Below are 15,318 nucleotides of genomic sequence, written 5' to 3' on the forward strand. Positions count from 1 at the left end.
TGGTTCAAATCCCGGTGTCCCATATGGTCCCCCGTGCCTGCCAGGAGCTATTTCTGAGCAGACAGCCAGGAGTAACCCCTGAGCATCGCTGGGTGTGGCCCAAAAACAAAACAAAAAAAAAATAGTACAAACCAGACAGACAGACAGACACACACGCACATACACACACATATGAGACAGAGAGAGAGAGAGAGAGAGAGAGAGAGAGAGAGAGAGAGAGAGAGAGAGAGAGAGAGAGAGAGAGAGAGAGAGAGACTGGGGATATTGGCGGTAGGAAAAACACACTGGTGAAGGTTGTTGTACATTGACTATATGACTAAAACTCAATCATGAACAACTTTATCTATGAAAAAAGTGTAATATAAACAGCCATGTAAACCATGTTTAAGTTAAAAAAAATGTTACTCCTGGCAATAGCAGGATGCTGGTATTTTTGGTATTGCCAAATCAACCACAAGCAACAAGGCAAGTGTTCTCCCCACTATACTATCACTCCAGTCCCCAAAGAAATTCTAAATATTTGGATAGATAGCACAGCGATAGGGCATTTGCCTTGCATGCAGCCAATCCAGGACAGATGGTGGTTCAAATACTGGCACCCCATATGATCCCCTGTGCCTGCCAGGAGTAACCCCTGAATGCTGCCGGGTATGCCCCAAAACCAAAAAAGATGTTCTAAATATTGTATATCCTAGAACTCAGTATTTGTACAACTTTTCTCCATTCTCTGTAACTCAGTCTAATTTCAGAACTTTTTTTTTCTTTTCTTTCTTTTTTAGTGTTGAGAGAAAAGGGGGGGGAGGTGGGGAGAAGTGTAAGACATGTATGAGACATATGAGAGAGGGAGGGGAGGACAGGGAGTAAATTGGGAGGAAGAAAAGAGAAAGGAAAATAGTTGAGAAAAGGAGGTAGAAAGAGAGAGTTAGGATTAGAGAAAATATTGAGTTAATTTCAGATTTTTTTTGTTTTTGGGTCACACCTGGCAGTGCTCAGGGGTTACTCCTGACTCTGTGCTCAGAAATAGCTCCTGGCAGTCTCGGGAGACCATCTGGGATGTCAGGATTCAAACCACCATCCCATATGATTCTCCCCACCCCCCCGAACCTGCTAGGAGCGACTGATAAGCTCAGAGCCAAGAGTAACCCCTGAATGCCACCTGTTGTGGCCCCAAAACCAAAATAAATAAATAAATAAATAAATAAATAAATAAATAAATAAATAAATAAATAAAATTCTGAGGGCCGGGAAGATAACACAGTGGTAGGGCATTTGCCTTGCACACAGCCAATTCAGGATAAAAATTGCTCCTGTTAGGCTTGGGAGACCATATAGGATGCCAGGGATCAAACCTGGGTCAAGCGTGCAAGGCATACACTCTACCCACTGTGTTATTGCACCAGCCTCCTTTTTATTTTATTTTATTTTATTTTATTTTATTTTTTCGGTTTTTGAGCGACACCTGTTTGATGCTCAGGGATTACTCCTGGCTATACGCTCAGAAATCGCCCCTGGCTTGGGGGACCATATGGGATGCCGGGGGATCGAACCGCGGTCTACTCTAGTGCTTGCAGCAAGGCAGACACCTTACCTCTAGCGCCACCTTCCCGGCCCCCAGCCTCCTTTTTAATATTTAATCCTCCTCTATTAATTTTATCTCTCATATTCTAGTGAAATAAGCAGATAGGTGTTACCTCTTCCCCCTCTACCACCATCCTGCATTCTGACAATTATTATTATTATTATTATTATTATTATTATTATTACTATTATTATTTTGGGTACATGCAGCAACACTTAGGGGTTACTTCTGGCTCTGCGCTTAGATATCACTCCTGGCAGGCTTGGGGAAAAATATGGAATGCTGGGGATCAAATCTGGGTCGGGGGGCCGGAGAGATAGCACAGCGACATTTGCCTTGCAGGCAGCCGACCTAGGACCTAAGGTGGTTGATTCGAATTTCAGAGTCCCATATGTTCCCCGTGCCTGTCAGGAGCGATTTCTGACTGCATAACCAGGAGTAACCCCTGAGCGCCACGGGTGTGGCCCCAAAACAAAAACAAACAAACAAACCTGAGTCAGCTGCATGCAAGGCAAATGCCCTATCTGCTATCCCTCCAGCCCTGAGTTCTTACGAAAATGTGCTTTGGGGCTGGAGCGATAGCACAGCAGTAAGGCATTTGCCTTGCACATGGACGACCCTGGACGGACATGGGTTCGATCCTCTGCATCCCATACGGTCCCCCAAGCCTGCCAGGAGCAATTTCTGAGCACAAAGCCAGGAGTAACCCTGAGCACGGCTGAGTGTGGCCCCCCCCAAAAAAAAAGTGCTTTATAGAAGTTACTGTCACTGATCCTAAAGTAACTTTGTGTGTGGGGGTTGTGGAGGTGGTGGTTTTTGGGCCACACTCTGCTGTGCTCAGGGTTACTACTGGCTCTGTGCTCAGAAATCACTCCTGGCAGGCTCAGGGGACCATATGGGATGCTGGGAATTGAACCACTGTTCTTCTGCATGCAAGGCAAACGCCTTACCTCCATTCTATATCTCTGGCCCAGATCCTAAAGCAGGGGTCTCAAACTCGCAGCCCGAGGGCCATTTGCGGCCCTCCGTACAACATTTGTGGCCCGCAGCCGGGCTTCAAATATCACAGTATTCGTGATTATTCGCTTACCAAATATTCGCAATAAAAAATCGCATTAGTAAGAAAAAAATTGCAAAAAATCGCATTAAACATTTGCATACCCTGAACGGAACTGCTCAGGGTATGCAAATGTTTAAAGCGATTTTTTTCTTACTAATGCAATTTTTTATTGCGAATATTCAGTAAGCAAATAATTGCGAATGCTTTGTGCCTAGCACAGACGTCATTTCCACTGCTCCTGCCCGTTGTCCCTTGCATTATCGGAGGCCTAAGGGAGAGAAGTTTATTACAGAATTAAATTTTGTCATACCTTCAGCATGACTTCATCAAAGCCTGCAGTGAAGAGAAAGATTGATGATGAGCACAGACAATTTCAGGAAAAGTGGAAGACGCAGTATTTCTTTGTTGAGCACAGGGGCATCCCCATATGTCTTATTTGCTCAGAGAAAGTTGCAGTGCACAAGGAATACAACTTGAAACGCCATTATTCAACTAAACATGCTGAGTAATGTGCAAAATATCAAGGAAATGAGAGAGCCAAGCGAGTTGCCAGTCTTAAAGCATGTCTAATGAGGCGACATGATTTCTTCAAGAAAGCAACCAAAGAGAATGTTGCATCAGTCGAAACTAGTCACATGGTTAGTGAGATGATTGCTAAGGCAGGGAAACCATTCACAGAAGGAGAGTTTGTTAAAAAAAAATGCATGTTACAGGGCCCGGAGAGATAGCACAGTGGTGTTTGCCTTGCAAGCAACTGATCCAGGACCAAAGGTGATTGGTTCAAATCCCGGTGTCCCATGTGGTCCCCTGTGCCTGCCAGGAGCTATTTCTGAGCAAACAGCCAGGAGTAACCCCTGAGCAACGCCGGGTGTGGCCCAAACCACCCCCCCCAAAAAAAATGCATGTTACAGGCTGCAAGTATTATCTGTCCGGAAAAGAAAGGTCAGTTTAGCAAAATCAGCCTTTCTGCTAACACGGTGGCAGAGCGCATTTCTGACATGTCAAGTGACATTTATCATCAACTGTGTGAGAAAGCCAAATGTTTTGATGCATACTCAGTTGCTCTTGACGAGGGCACAGATATAACAGACACTGCGCAGCTCACAATTTATGTCCGTGGTGTTGATTGCAATTTTGAATTGACATAGGAGCTGCTCACAATAATTCCAATGCATGGCCAGACCACTGCTAATGAGATATTTCGGCATTTGTGTGATGCCATTGAGAATGCAGATTTGCCATGGAAGAGGTTTGTTGGAATAATAACCGATGGAGCACCATCGATGACAGGGAGGAAAATGGACTGGTGGCACTTGTTCAAAAAAAACTTGAAGAGGAGGGTGTAGAGAAGGCCATTGCTCTTCACCATCAGCAGGCCCTTTGCAGTAAATGCCTGCCGTGTGACAATGTGATGTCTGTTGTTGTGAAATGCATCAACCAAATCAGATCCAGGGGCTTAAAGCACAGGAGGTTCCGTGCTTTTTTAGAGGAAATGGAGTCAGAATATGGAGATGTGCTCTATTTCACTGAGGTACATTGGCTCAGCAGGGGAAATGTCCTGAAAATATTTTTTGAGTTGAGAGAAGAAGTGAAAGCCTTCATGGAGAAGGATGGGAATGCTGTTTCTGAGTTGAGTGATCACAAATGGCTCATGGACTTAGCTTTTCTTGTTGACATCACACATAAGCTGAATGTACTAAACAAGATGTTACAAGGCCAGGGGCAGCTTCTCAGTGCTGCCTATGACAACGTGAGAGCATTCTCCACAAAATTTGTGTTATAGAAATCTCAGTTCTCTCAGACAAACCTTTGCCATTTCCCAGCATGCAAGGAACTTGTGGATGCAGGCATACCATTCAGTGGTGAGAAATATGTTGATGCTATTTTTAAGCTAGAGAAGGAATTTGATCACAGATTTGCAGACTTCAAAAAGCACAGAGCCGGGGCCGGCGAGGTGGCGCTAGAAGTAAGGTGTCTGCCTTGCAAGCGCTAGCCAAGGAAGGACCGCGGTTCGATCCCCCAGTGTCCCATATGGTCCCCCCCAAGCCAGGGGCAATTTCTGAGTGCTTAACCAGGAGTAACTCCTGAGCATCAAACGGGTGTGGCCCGAAAAACCAAAGAAAAAATAAACAAATTAAAAAAAAAAAGCACAAAGCCACTTTCCAAATTTTTGTGGACCCTTTTCCTTTGATGTGCAAGATGCCCCTCCTGTGCTTCAATGGAGCTCATTGACCTGCAATGCAACTCTGATCTCAAAGCTAAGCTCAGGGAGATTAGTGGAAAAGCAGACATGCATGGGCAATTTTTGAGAGAATTGCCCCCCAGCTTCCCTGAGTGTTCCCAAATGTTCAAGCGCTCCATGTGCCTTTTTGGAAGCACATATTTGTGTGAAAAGTTATTCTCCAGATTGAACTTCAATAAGTCAAAGTACAGGTCTAGACTTAATGATGATCATCTTCAAGCCATACTGAGGGTCTCAATGCTTCCTCTCTAAAGCCAAATGTGGTTCAGATTTGTGAGAAGAAGCATTGTCAAGTCTCTGGCAACAAGGAATAGGCAAAAGATGCCATGTTCAGAAGAACTGTTCATGATCTTCACTCAATGTTCTATTCATGTTAAGAAATAATTAAAACTATTAATAATGACGTTTGAGGACTTTTCTTTTGTAAAATCTCTTATGTGGCCCTGCCTCACCCCGACTTTGCTTCCTGCGGTTCCCAGGTAAATTGAGTTTGAGACCCCTGTCCTAAAGTAACTTAAGCATTAAGCTTGCACCTACTTTGTGGACACGAATTGAGAACTGCTAAAACTCCAACAAAGGTCATTTGGAGTTTGGTGGTGCCTTTGCTAGCCCCAGAGAAGTCTGGACTCCTGCAGGGGAGAAGAAACTTCAGGAGAAACAAAAGAACATGAGAGAAACCCACTGAAATCTCATAGATCTGCCTCCATGACAGACCTCCATAACGTTAATAAACTTGTTTGTTTGACCACACCTGGCGGCACTCAGGGGTTACTTTTGGCTCTGCACTCAGAAATTGCTCCTGGCAGGCTCTGGGGACTACATGAGATGCTCAAATCAAACCGGTGTTCATTCGGGGTTGGCCATGTGCAAGGCAAACGCCCTACTGTTGTGCTATCGCTCTGACCCCCTTAGTAACTCTTATTTCCACGTGGAACTCCAGGCCAAGTCAGTTTGGGAAATATTGACATGTCAGAAACAGTCTAGCATGCTTGTATTATCTCTTTTTTTTTTTTCCCTGTGGGATCACACCTGGTGGTGTTCAGATTTTATTATTGGTTCTGTACTCAGAGATCACTCCTGGGTGTTGGGGATCAATAAGAGCTTTACCTGCTATAAAATTATAAAATCTCTCCAGGCTCCTCATTCTCTCTCTCGATGTCTCTCTCCCCCCGCCCCTCTCATTTTTACCCAGATTTCCCAAGGAATATTATCTTTTCTCACAGAAAAGAACTTCAGGAGATAACAAGTAAACATTTTATTTAGAGATTATAGAAAGAGAGTGTATGAGAGAGAGACAGCGAGGTGCAAATGACCTTCCTGATATGCTATTGCTCCAGCCCCAGAGTAAGTAATTTCTTCTAGACAACAACAACAGCTTCTGCAAAACACTAGTTATAAAGATTCATGAGAAAAAGAATACAGGATTAAAGCTTGTCTTGCATGCAGCTGACCCATTTTAATCTCTGGCATCACATATGGTTTCTCAAGCACCACCAGCAGTGATCTCTGGGTTCAGAGCCAGGAACAAATCCTGAGCACTGCCAGGTATAGACCCCAAGCTCAAATCAAATAAACAAAAATAAGCAAAACAAAAGGCTTGTGGGAGCTGGATAGTATATGGGTTAAACCACCTTTATAGTATTACAGAGTCTCCTGAGCATAGAAAGAAGTTGTTAGGTTCCTTTCTGGCAGTCCGGTGATAGACAAAGAATCCACATGACGATGTAAAGCAAGTGAGGTTTATTATGCCAGCATGCTGGGGTCCAACCACTCCTGACCCAACAAGATGTAGGTTAGGCCCAGAGCTTGGGGTCTGTAGTTTTTGTTTGTTTGTTTGTTTGTTTTGTTGTTGTTTTTGTTTTTTTTTTTGGTTTTTGGGTCACACCGACAGCACTAAGAGGCTACTCCTGGCTCCACGCTCAGAAATTGCTCCTGGCAGGCTCAGGGGACCATATGAGATGCTGGGATTCGAACCACTGTTCTGCATGCAAGGCAAAAGCCTTACCTCCAAGCCATCTCTCCTGCCCCAGGGTCCGTAGAGTTTTTATAGTTACTGACACCATGCATATTGTTCAGTTAGCTTCAGGAAACAGATAGCAAAGGATACACATTTTGCATAACACAAGTAACATAATTCAAATGGATCAAGGCCACCCTAGACAAGGCATGTCCACCAGGTCCGGATGTGGGAGAGCGGACATAGATAAGTGTTTATGGGCATCATAGGCAACTATTTGCATTAGTTTCTTTTTTACTTTCTTCTTTTTTTTTTTCCAGTCACACCTGGTGACGCTCAGGGGTTACTCAGCAATCGTTCCTCACTTGGGGGACTATATGGGAAGCCGGGGGATCGAACCAAGGTCCATCCTAGGCTAGCGCCACTGCTCTGGCCCCAATCAGCATCAGTTTCTGTGCCTCCCCGGTGTCTCTTTTCTTCTGGGAAGGTTGGTAGGTTCTATTTCCCCACGTCAGACTGATCTCCGGCAATGAATATGAGCAGTAAGGCATAGTTAAGGCATAGCCTAGGACCTAACTGGCCATGCATATCGGTCTGCGTCTGTGAATATGAGGTTGGTATGAGCCCACCTGTCCTTATAGAGTGACCCTTGAACACAGAGCCAGGAAGAGTGCTGCCAGGTCTGGCACCAGAACAAATCAAAACAATAGTTGTAATTTACCCATATATATATGTATATATATGTATATATGTGTATATATATATATATATTAGCTTTTGGTTTGTTTCTCCCATTGTAGTTATTAGCAGGAAATCTTTATTTTGGAAAGAACTTGCTTAGGAAACAGGACCTGAAAGGAAGGAACTGTAACCACAGGGGAGTACAAAGTATTAGCACCCTAAACTTCCTAGTATAAAGCTAATAGGTCTCCCTGAAAGATTCCAAGTACTGAGTAACAAACCAATTACTTAAGACATAGCTCCACAGGAGGCTCAAGTTTAACCACAGCAACCACATGATCTTCCAATTACTGCCAAGAACACACAAATACTGGCCAAGAATAGCCTCTGAGCACCACCAGGCATGGTCGGAAACCCCAAAGATGAGATCAAGGGTAAGGGAGGTGGAGAGATAGTATGGGCACTTTCTTTGCACACAGTTGACCTGGGTTGGATTCCCAGTACCCCATATGGTCCCGGAGCTCCCCCAGGAGTGATCCCTGAGTGCAGAGCCAACAAGAAGCCCTGAGCACCACTGGGTATTCCTCCCTCAACCCTCCCCCCCCCAAAAAAAAAAAAAGTAACAAACTGATGCAAAGCATAGGGACTTAAAGCTCCTGGCTTGAAATAGTGTGATGAGTTCAAACTCTGCAGTCTCGGATACATGCTGTTCTGCCAACGCTTTCCATTGGCACCTCAGTCTGGTGTGTAAGCAAAACGTGCAGCCACAAAAAGGGGTGTGTTCTCTGGCAATTAATGTAAGAAAGCTGTGTGTGGGCCCGGAGAGATAGCACAGCGGTGTTTGCCTTGCAAGCAGCCAATCCAGGACCAAAGGTGGTTGGTTCGAATCCCGGTGTCCCATATGGTCCCCCGTGCCTGCCAGGAGCTATTTCTGAGCAGACAGCCAGGAGTAACCCCTGAACAACGCCGGGTGTGGCCCACAAAAAAAAAAAAAAAAAAAAAAAAAGAAAAGAAAAAAAAGAAAGAAAGCTGTGTGTGCACTACAGCAGCCCTTGGTTGGCACCACAGCCATGACTTGTGTTTCTCCACCAAGAGCCTGAGCGAGCACATGTGCGCGCACTACCCCCTGAAAGAGCACAAAACTCACTGAGCACCATGGCAGAGTATGTGAGTGCTTCCCCTGAGGTTTAACTCTCAGAGAGTACCCCAGCAAAAAGTGTGTGTGGAGGCATGTGTGGAGCTCCTGAGAGGAGAGATGCACTGTCACCCCCCACTGCTGGCAGCTTATGGGGATCATGCCTCCCCCAGACCCCAGATCTATAAGGGGTTAAGCATCAAGGTAGAGCCTTCAGGGAGATTCATAAAAAAAAATATGAAGGATGTCATTTTTTTTTTACTTTGTGTGTGTGTGTGTGTTTTGGGTCACACCCGGCAGTGCTCAGGGGTTATTCCTGGCTCCAGGCTCAGAAATTGCTCCGGGCAGGCACAGGGGATCATATGGGATGCCGGGATTCGAACCGATGACCTCCTGCATGAAAGGCAAACGCCTTACCTCCATGCTATCTCTCCGGCCCCGAATGTCTTTTTTTTTTTGGTAGGAGTGTCACCCTTAATGGTGTCCCAGAGCCAGGCTTGCTCCTGGAGGTGCTCAGGGATCATGTGGTGCTGGGGACTGAATCAGGTCCTCCCATTGTGCCATCTCTCCATGTCAGAGAGGGGCTCTTTTTTGTTTGTTTGTTTGGTTTTGGTTTTTTTGGGCCACACCAGTTTGATGCTCAGGGATTACTCCTGGCTAAGCGCTCAGAAATTGCCCCTGGCTTGGGGGGACCATATGGGATGCCGGGGAATCAAACCGCAGTCCTTCCTTGGCTAGCGCTTGCAAGGCAGCTACCTTACCTCTAGCGCCACCTCACTGGCCCCGAGGGGCTTTTTCTTGTTCTTAGCTTTTGTAGTTGAAGTGGCAGCTTCATGCCCCAATCACAAGGGATTGGGGAACATGGGTCTGGAAGTAAATAAGCTAGAAGGAAATAATCCATACAAGCATGAAGGGAATAAAAACAAGTGCAGGAAAACTTCCTCCACAGCTTTCTTTCTTTCTTTTTTTTTATTTAAACAACTTTATTACATACATGATTGTGTTTGGGTTTCAGTCATGTAAAGAACACCACCCATCACCAGTGCAACATTCCCATCACCAATGTCCCAAATCTCCCTCATCCCCACCCGACCCCCGCCTGTACTCTAGACAGGCTTTCTATTTCCCTCATACATTCTCATTATTAGGATAGTTCAAAACGTAGTTATTTCTCTAACTAAACTCATCCCTGTTTGTGGTGAGCTACATGAGGTGAACTGTAACTTCCAGCTCTTTTCTCTTTTGTGTCTGAAAGTTATTATTGCAAGAATGTCTTTCATTTTTCTTAAAACCCATAGATGAGTGAGACCATTCTGTGTCTTTCTCTCTCTCTCTCTGACTTATTTCACTCAGCATAATAGATTCCAGGTACATCCATGTATAGGAAAATTTCATGACTTCATCTCTCCTGACAGCTGCATAATATTCCATTGTGAATATGTACCAGTTTCTTTAGCCATTCATCTGTTAAAGGGTATCTTGGCTGTTTCCAGAGTCTTACTATGGTAAATAGTGCTGCAATGAATATAGGTGTAAGGAAGGGATTTTTGTATTGTATTTTTGTGTTCCTAGGGTATATTCCTAGGAGTGGTATAGCTGGGTCATATGGGAGCTCGATTTCCAGTTTTTGGAGGAATCTCTATATTGCTTTCCATAAAGGTTGAACTAGACGGCATTCCCACCGGCAGTGGATAAGAGTTCCTTTCTCTCCACATCCCTTCTGTTCACGGGCCAAAGATATCAGCATGGGCCAGAGTGGGTAGGGCACTTGCCTTGCATGTGACCCACCTGGGTTCGGTTCCTGGCATTCCATATGGTTTCCTGAGCCCCGTCAAGTGTGGCCCCAAAACAAACACACACACACACACACACACACACATACCAGTTCCTGGCATTCCATATGGTTCCCTGAGCCCCGCCAAGTGTGGCCCCAAAACACACACACACACACACACACACACACACACACACACACACACACATACCAGTAAGAAGATACACGAGTTGTGGAAACTGAACCCAGTAAGCAGTTTCAGTTTCTCCCTGAGACCTGAAGTCTTTATTGGGAGGAGAAGAACCGTCTCCAAGGTTGGAGAACCAAGGTAGGGGACAAATCCAAAGGTACTTCCAGTTCATGAGTGAAAAGCACAAGGAAGAATTATCCTGAAGAGTGAAACCGATTACTCCAGTATTTAGTCACATCCCATCTAGAAGAGACACTTGTAAGAGATGGTCCTTGACTGTTATTACAAGATGATTATTTATTTATTTATTTATTTTTGTTTTTTGGGTCATACCCAGTACCCAGGGGTTATTTCTAGCTCTGTGCTCAGAAATCGTTCCTGGCAGGCTCAGAGGACCATATGGGATGCCGGGATTCAAACAGCCGCCCATCCTGGGTCGGCTGCTTGCAAGGCAAACGCCCTACCGTTGTGCTATCTCTCCGGCCCCCAAGATGATTTTTTAAAATTGGGGAGTAGGATAAGGCATTCTTGGGGATACTTGGGGGCTATTCCTTCTGGTGTTCAGGGAACCATGCATGACTGGGGATCAAAACAGGACCTCCTACCGTTCCAACAGCTACCAGATGCACTGTGATATCTGTATTGCACCAATTCCAAAGTTTTATCCCAAACATTGACTTTTGAAAGTCAAGAGCTCAGTATGGAAAGTATGGAACTTATGCTCAGATTGAATTTTGGGATTTAACTCAATCTTAAAAAAAATTGGGAAGAGGGGCCAAGAGATAGCATGGAGGTAAAGCATTTGCCTTGCATGCATAAGGACAGTGGTTCAAATCCCGGCATGGCATATGGTCCCCCCAGTCTGCCAGGAGCGATTTCTTTTTTTTTTTTTTATTTATTTTATTTTATTTTTAATTATGAGAACAAAGATGCAAAGATAGAGGACAAGGTAAAGTTATAGTGGAAGGACAATCATCCATAACATAATTCTCAGAAGAAGTCCCCTTGCTGGTATCTTAACTTTGAACTTTCAGCCAAAGAACATTAAGATAAATAAAACAAAATCCATGTACAATTACTTTGTCCCTCAAGCTCCAGATTGTAACACATTATAATATTTCTTAACAGCACACAAGGCAATCTAAAGCCATAAAACTTCCAGGAGCGATTTTTTTTTTTTGTTTTTGTTTTTTTTGGGCCACACTCAGCGGTGCTCAGGGGTTACTCCTGGCTGTCTGCTCAGAAATAGCTCCTAGCAGGCACAGGGGACCATATGGGACATCAGGATTTGAACCAACCACCTTTGTTTCTGGATCGGCTGCTTGCAAGGCAAACGCTGCTGTGCTATCTCTCCGATGGAGCCATTTCTGAGCATAGAGCCAGGAGTGGCCCCTGAGCGTTGCTGGGTGTGACCCAAAAACAAAACAAAACAAAAACAAATACAAACAAACAAGCCCCAAAATTGGGAAGAGTGAAATCTAGAATGATAACTCCTCGGGTAAGATCTTTACCTTGATATGATTGACTTGAGCTCCATCCCAAAGCACCCAATATGGCCCTCAAAGCCCCACCAGGAATGATCCCTAAGCAAAGAACCAGGGCCCTGAGCATTTCTGGGTATGGCCCCAAAACTAAACAAAACTTTTGTTTCTTTTGGGTGCTACTCCAGGCGAGTTCTGGCTCTGCACTCAGGCGTAACCCTTGAGAGGGCTTTGGGACCATATAATGGTGCCGGAGATCAGATTCGGGTTAGCCTCATTTTTTTTTTTTTTTTTGATTTTTGGGCCACACCCGGTAATGCTCAGGGGTTACTCCTGGCTATGTGCTCAGAAGTTGCTCCTGGCTCGGGGGACCATATGGGACACCGGGGGATCGAACCTCGGTCCGTCCAAGGCTAGCGCAGGCAAGGCAGGCACCTTACCTTTAGCGCCACTGCCCGGCCCCGGGTTAGCCTCATTTAACGTTTACTTTTGTCTTGGGGGGCCACACCAGCAGCACTCAGGAGTTACTTCTGGCTCTGCGCTCAGAAATTACTCCTAGCAGGCTCAAGGAACCAAACTGGATACCAGGGATGCAACCTTGGTTGCTGCATGCAAGGCAAATTGACCTCCCTGCTGTGCTGTATCATTCTGGCCTCCTGAACTCTTGCATTTTAATGAAAAAAAAAAATTGACATGAGTACTCTAATGGTTTTTGCCCTCTCAATTTAAGTAATTGTGTGATGAATTAGATCAATTCACCGGACCCTGAGTATTTTTGTTATATTTTGGTTTTCGGGCCATACAACATATTGTAGGGACAGTCCTAAAGGTGCTCAGGGAACCAAGTGGTCCTGGGCCCCTGCATGCAAAACATGGCACTAGTCCTTGCAATTATTTGCCTGGCCCTGGACTCATTTATTTTATTGTTGGTGATATTTCCCCTGCCAGGAGCGATTTCTGAGCTGGAGCCAGGAGTAACCCGAGTGCTGCTGGGTGTGACCCAAAAACCAAAACCAAACCAAAACAAAAAAGGGCCCTAGTGAGATCAGCTGCAAAGCCAGTAATTCCATACATCTTCCTGCTATTTGGGCCTCTTTCAAGAGTTACATTACTCTATGGCAGGGGTGGCAAACAGGATTTTTACCCTCACTCAAAATGGCAAAATGCAATATGTATTTAATAGATTGTTAAAATTAGATGTTTTTGTGTCAGTGTTTGTTTTGGCAGGTCACTGCGTGGTGTGGCTCAGACTCTGTTTAAAATTTTGGCTCTTTATGTCGAACTTGTTCGCCACCTCTGGTCTACGGCGTTGGCTGCTAGCTCTGACATGGTAGAAGGTTCTGGCTCATGGGTGTGGCTGCCAGCAGCTTCATGAATGAGGGTGGGAGGAGTTGGGGGGTGAGGGGCTCAGTGGCCCAGCTCGGTTCCACAGCTCTTTGGAGAAAATCAGCATATCTGGAGTGTTTGGTGGCACTGGACTTTTTTTGGGGGGGAGTTGTGTCACATCTGGCAGTGCTCAGGGATTACTCCTGGCTCTGCACTCGAAGCCTCCTGATAGGCTCCTCCTGGGAGGCTCAGGGACCATATGGGATGCTGGGGATCGACCCAGGGTCAGTCCCGTTGGCTGCATGCAAAGCAAACATGACGAATTAAAAATAACATAGGGGCCGGAGAGATAGCACAGCGGCGCTTGCCTTGCAAGCAGCCGACCCAGGACCTAGGTGGTTGGTTTAAATCCCCGTGTCCCATATGGTCCCCCATGCCTGTCAGGAGCTATATCTGAGAAGATAGCCAGAAGTAACCCAAGCACCGCCGGGTGTGGCCCAAAAACCAAAAAATAAAAAATAAAAAAAAAAATATCGGGCCTGGAGAGATAGCACAGTGGTGTTTGCCTTGCAAGCAGCCAATCCAGGACCAAAGGCGGTTGGTTCGAATCCCGGTGTCCCATATGGTCCCCCGTGCCTGCCAGGAGCTATTTCTGAGCAGACAGCCAGGAGTAACCCCTGAGCACCGCCGGGTGTGGCCCAAAAACCAAAAAAAAAAAATAACATCGATAGATGACAAGGTAATCAGAAATTATTTAGCTGCAAGTTTGGGCCATGGGCCGGGGAAGTGGAGCACTTAAATCCCTTTACCACTGTCCTCCACCGCTGGGATTGGAATTGTCGTCCCCCGCCAAACCAAAAATTTATGTGAAAAATTGTTTTTTTTTTTTTGGTTTTTGGGTCACACCCATCAGCGCTCAGGGGTTACTCCTGGCTCTACGCTCAGAAATCGCCCCTGGCAGGCTCGGGGGACCATATGGGATGCCAGGATTCGAACACCGTCCTTCTGCATGGAAGGCAAACGCCTTACCTTTATACTATCTTGCCGGCCCCAGAATTTTAAGAGATATTGGTTTAACTTGTGAAATAGCTATGAGAAGTAGGGAGCTAACTGTATAAAGGCTTTTTACACTAAAATTTTATTTTTGAAAATTTTTTGTGCTGCCAGGGACCCCATACCTCACACATTAGTCAGTACCCTACGATCAATCACATTCTGGCCCTGAAACAGTGTTATTTTTTTGTTGTTCCACACCTGGTTATGCTCAGGGATTACTTCTAGTGGTGCTCAGGAGACAGTATGCGGTTCAAGGAACCAAACTGGGCAAGACTAGCTCATAACCTTTGATCCTCCAGTGTTCAGTCGTGCAGTACATGGCACCTCCTACCAGGTGTGGCCCTGGCAATTGAGTACTGATAGATGAGGTTTCTAACATGAAAATAGTTTACGATTCTTCTTGGGATTGGGGAGATAGCTTTAAAGACTACAGTCTATGTTTTGTTTTTTTTTTTTGGGGGGGGGCCACACCCGGCGGTGCTCAGGGGTTACTCCTGGCTGTCTGCTCAGAAATAGCTCCTGGAAGGCACGGGGGACCATATGGGACACTAGGATTCGAACCAACCACCTTTGGTCCTGGATCGGCTGCTTGCAAGGCAAACACCGCTGTGCTATCTCTCTGGGCCCTCACCCCCCTATTTTTATGGTTTTTGGGTCACACCCAGCAGTGCTCAGGGGTTACTCCAGGCTCCATGCTCAGAAATCGCTCCTGGCAGGCTCGGGGGACCATATGGGATGCCAGGATTCAAACCACCGTCCTTCTGCGTCTAAGGCAAACGTCTTACTGCTGTGCTATCTCTATGAGCCCTTAGATGTAAATTTTTCAAAGCTAATATC

This window comes from Suncus etruscus, chromosome 6, assembly GCF_024139225.1.
Source record: "Suncus etruscus isolate mSunEtr1 chromosome 6, mSunEtr1.pri.cur, whole genome shotgun sequence".
NCBI classification, from domain to species: domain Eukaryota; kingdom Metazoa; phylum Chordata; class Mammalia; order Eulipotyphla; family Soricidae; genus Suncus; species Suncus etruscus.